The following is a 5,059-nucleotide window of genomic DNA, read 5'->3' on the forward strand; positions in this document are numbered from 1 at the left end:
TTGTGAGGGTTTGTAATCTAAAGTGGGTGCAGTGAGTCTAGGGTTTTCGAGAAAGCTATGTTTTGTTTCTATTTGTTGAATTGTTGACTGTGGATGGTTTGTTCATTGTGAGCTTGTGGCTCGTTTGGATGCTTGGGTCATTTTGACCTGGACTTTTTGGATCTACTGTCACTTCTGGTCTCAATATTATAGGGACCATTGTGGATCTATGTCCAAATGGTTGAAGAGGTTGCCGGTTCTAAGACATTGGTTCTTATGGAGCTAGGTCGGGCTTTTATGAAATTTCTTCTATGCACCGGCAGTGGAAGTGACGCAGCACTTATTAGATAATTTCAACTATTGATATTTGTAGTCAACATTTTTTTTAATAACCAAAAAGTGTATTTAATGTTATCTAGTCATTCATTCGTGTTGGTGCAAGTGCACGTCGGTGTTTTGAGTCCTCTTCCAGACCTTTAAGGCAAACCAACTTGGTGTGGTCAACCTTTATAGTCACGTACTGAAGCTCCTGTTTTAGACTTTTAGGCTCTCGATTAAGGTGAGGATTGATTATGTGGTCAAGTACCAAGTATGAAAAAAGCATCTTGAGGCAGCAAATGAAGGTGAGCCCTTGATAGTCGATAACTGACCTAATTCGTATTGACTAATGCAACCTAATTCTTATGAGTTATATACATGAAATTATACAAATATTAAAATTTAAGCTACTGTCCCCTAGTATGATCCATAAATTCCTAGGTTCAATTTTGTGAAATGAACTATGTTGTCAATCAAGCCCTCTCTACGACATTGTTGCTGAAAAATAAAGAAATTGTTCGAATTAAGTTATAATACTTTATTTTTGTGAATCAAAAAGCTTGTTTTGCATGTGAGATTAGTTCCTCAATGCCGGTTAATAACGCTTATTGTATTAATAAGGATATAGAAAATACAACGAACAGACGAATGGACATTAAGTCTTGGGTCTTACCTCTTTGATATGAGCCCCTATAAGGACCACAATATGAATAGAAGAAGCTCCATTATTGGGATAGACACTAATATGTAGTGAATAGACCGCCATTGATAAAGCAGATAAATGTTCAATAATAGTATAATATGTACTATATTATAAAATTACTCATTTATAAAAAATGATACATAAGATATTTGTTTATCTATACTTACTATTATTAAAAAGAGAGACTTTGTTAGCCAAAGTTAGTATGAAAAGACAATAAAATTCTTAGATCTTATATTAATTTTAGATGAAAAACCTTAGGAGCCTCCCTCTGAAAGTGCATGCCCAGTCCGACGGCACGCCCTCGTGGCGGCGTCGTCGGACGGGCGAGAAAGTACTTAGTGTCCGGTGGTGAGCCTAGTCGGTGTGGCGGCGGCGTGGGGGTGTTTTTGCTATCTAGTTTGCTTGATGGCCTTGTTGGGGAACGGAAGCAACTATTTGGAGGTAAGCGTGTGGTGTCGAGGTCGATCCAGTCGGAGCGCGGTCAATCGCCTGATATTGAGCGGGCGGCGGCAGCGAGAACGGGTTCTGCTATGCGAGAATCAGATCGGGTCTTGATCTGGTTTGGCTTATGTGGGGCCGCTCCGACGAGGGAGCTGGTTGGGTGGGGCGGTGCTCTTTGTCAGAGGGACGGGGATGGTGGGTGGAGACAGGGACGACCAGCCTTCAGATCATGCACCGGAGCTATGGCTGAGGGTGGATCGGCAAGGCTGCTTTCTGCAAGCTGGTGGTGGAGATGCACCTGCAAGCCTCATGCCTGGCTTGGGCTTGGTAATTGTTGGGCTTGTGTTTTGGCCCAAGACTTATACTATGTTTTGGTTATCTGTTATTGTTTTTTACTTTTAATTAATTGTGGCTTTATGCCAGAAATAAGTCCCTGTCGTAGATTGGTAGGGCGACGTGGGCGTTGTCCCGGTATGCACACTCTGTGTGCCTTGTCTGGCCTAGCGAGGCAGCGAACTGTTTGCATGATCAAATGGACGCAACCTCCTAGTGGCAGGATGAAACGACGTGTCGCTGGATTTACTTCCGTGCGGCAACATAGTGGGAAAGCTGTGCTATTTGTAATGATGTTTCTTTGTAATAGAGTTATCTTTCCGGTATGTCACCGCTATGTCAAAGCAAATGGAGTAGCTATTCGTGCACTCTTTGCTAATTGGTGCTTGTTAGAATACATAGATTTGGTGGAGACTTCTGGTATTATTTCAGGATGTTCTCTCGATACTTATTGTAATTTGGGGTTCAGGTTTCATGTCCCCCCCTTGTATTCTGCAGTTTCATTAATCAAGGCTTGAGGGCAGCAGCACCAGCCCCATTTCAAAAAAAAATATATATATTAATTTTAGATAATTTTTAATAATTGAGTGGTAGTATGGTAAACAGCAAAATTAAAAATTATGTAAAAAATGAAATAATGTTTAAGGAAATCTCTCTTTTATGTGTTTGGCTCAAACTCTAGGTTACTTGACCTAGTGGTAATAGGGTTAAATTAGAAGGATCTAGATTCCTATTCAATGTACGATTACTTTCCTTGTACGATTGAGATTCTATGCATTGTAATCCTCTATATAAAGAGGCCCCTATTATCAATGAGAATACACAACAATTTCCTCTCAATTTCAGTTTCTCTACAACACGTTATCAGCACGAAGCCCTAACCCTGAAACAAATAGCCAAACCCTGATTCAAAAAGCTAAAAACCTTGAATCCGAATACAAAACCTTGAAGCCTTTTCTGCCTCCACCTCACACATTGAAGAACTCGATCCCAGGAGTCCAGAACCGGCGGCCCCACCCCACGAACCGGCCGGAAACCCACCGGACCGGCCACCGGAAGCTCCAAACAACCCTCATCAAATATTTACCCGGTTCACCACCTTCCGGACTTCCGATTGCTACCAAATTTTTGAACCAGTAGCACCTCTGACCCAGAAATCCAGAACCGGAAGAAATTCCATGAAAACCGGCCTAAAACTTGCTGAACCGGCCGCCTGATCGTCCGGCAGAAAAGAAAAGAAAAAGAAAAGAAGAAGAAAGAAGCAGCCCAGCCCAAAAGGAAGAAGTCAAAGCCCAGCCTACTTACATCAGCCTGCCAAGTCAGCAGCCACCACGTCAGCATCTGGACCCACTGCCACGTCATCAGCCGGACCCCATCGCCACGTCAACAACCGGACCCACACTGCCACGTCAGCAACTGCATCAGCCTGCCACTTCAGCATCAGTCTGCCACGTCAGCAACCGGTGCCATATCAGCATTGCCGGTCAACCTTTTTCCGGCCGACTTCCGGCCACTTTCCGACCACTTTTTCCAGCGACTTATTTCGATGTATTTTTTACTAAACGTTCCCGTTTTTTAGAGTTTTTAAATTCAATTTCTCTTCTTTTCTCGGAGACTTTCAACCTCCCTTCTTCTACCCCCCTTTCTTCTTCATAGGGGAGACCAAAAGCCGAACTGTGGGGGTTCGTGCTCACTCCAAGCTTGGAGCTTGTAGAGTCCTCCAAACTTAAGAGTTTGTTGAGAAGAAAACGATCGACCACACACATCATTGTTTCGATCTAATCCAACCCCTCTTGGAATCGAATTTCTTGGAAGCGACTACGCTCGGAAATTCCTAATTTATTGGAAGCGACTACGCTCAGAAATTTTATATGTTTTTGTGGTAGCCTGTCACGCTCCGAAACTAACCCTAATTTCTTGTTCTCTTTCAGGATGAGTAACCTGAACAAATTGGACTTTGCTCCATTGTGAACAACTGGCTCTGAATATCACAGGTGGGTTCGTGATGTCCGCCAGCATCTCAAGGCCGATGGAATCCTGGATACGATTCTCGAGCCTAGCCAGGACGTGCTAACTGTTGAGCAAGCTCAAGCTTTGGAAGCAAATAGAGCAGCCTTAGAGGCAAATAAGGCGAAAGCCATCATCCTAATTAATCGTCATATGGATGATTCGCTCCAGTACGAGTGTATGAATGAAGAAGACCCCAGAAGGCTGTGGGTCTCACTCGAAGAAAGATTTGGCAACGTCCGTGACTCCTTCCTTGCTTCCTGACCTAGAAGTGAGATGGCATAGCCTCCGCTCCTATGATTTCAAGTCAGTTCTTGACTACAACTCGGAAGCACTTCGCATTAAATCCTTAATGAAATTCTGTGGTAAAGAGATCACAAATGCGATGTTGATTGAAAAGACTTTCTCTACCTTCCCCGTTTCTGCATTGGAACTATCGAATTGATGTTACTGCAGGACGGATCACAAGGTTTCATGAGCTCATTGGAGCTATGAATGTCACTGAAGAACTATAATTCAAGATCCGTGGAAATAGAGCATATTCCGGAATCCAATTATAGTCGTGCCCCTAAGAGAAGGCGCCAAGAGCAAAACCCTAACATTAGGGATACTTCTGGACTTTCTGGTCCATATAATCGCTCTACTTGGGAAGGTAATCGCCAAAATAGGCGAACACGGAACCGAAGAGGTCAACGTGGAAAGAGAGAGGGAGGCAACGCCTCTGGCCATGTTGGTGGCTCCACCAACACTAAGAGCCATCTTAATGACGCTTTCAAAGCACCTCAATCAATGGAGTTTGAGCAAAGAGAAGTATGTTCTCAATGTGGAGTGTCTGATCATTGGGCACACATTTGTAGAGCTCGTGAAGAACTTGTCACCGCCTACAAAGCATATTTGTGAAGCAAGAGAAGCTCACTATGTAGAACAAGAAGATCAAGAAGATGATCTAGAGTGAAGGGTTTAAGACTACGAATCTGGCTGGGATCAATAGATCGCCAATTCGGTTTAAGTCTTTATTTTCCAAGAAATGTAGGCAATTGCCATATTATTTTTGTAGTAGATGCCTATGGTTTAGTCTTTCTTCAAAGTAGGCGTACTCAATGTAAATGTGATGTCTAGGAAGGTTTTGAGATAAGTGGTAATTAAGCGAGCTTTGCTCCACCGACATCTCCCTACTCACCTGGTCACATTTGCGTTGGAATTACCAAAAGAAGTTAGACGACTACCATTGTTTTGCATTAGCTAAGCATTTGGATTAGATTCTCCTAATGGTTA

The sequence above is a fragment of the Rosa rugosa genome, chromosome 1, assembly GCF_958449725.1.
Source record: "Rosa rugosa chromosome 1, drRosRugo1.1, whole genome shotgun sequence".
NCBI lineage: Eukaryota > Viridiplantae > Streptophyta > Magnoliopsida > Rosales > Rosaceae > Rosa > Rosa rugosa.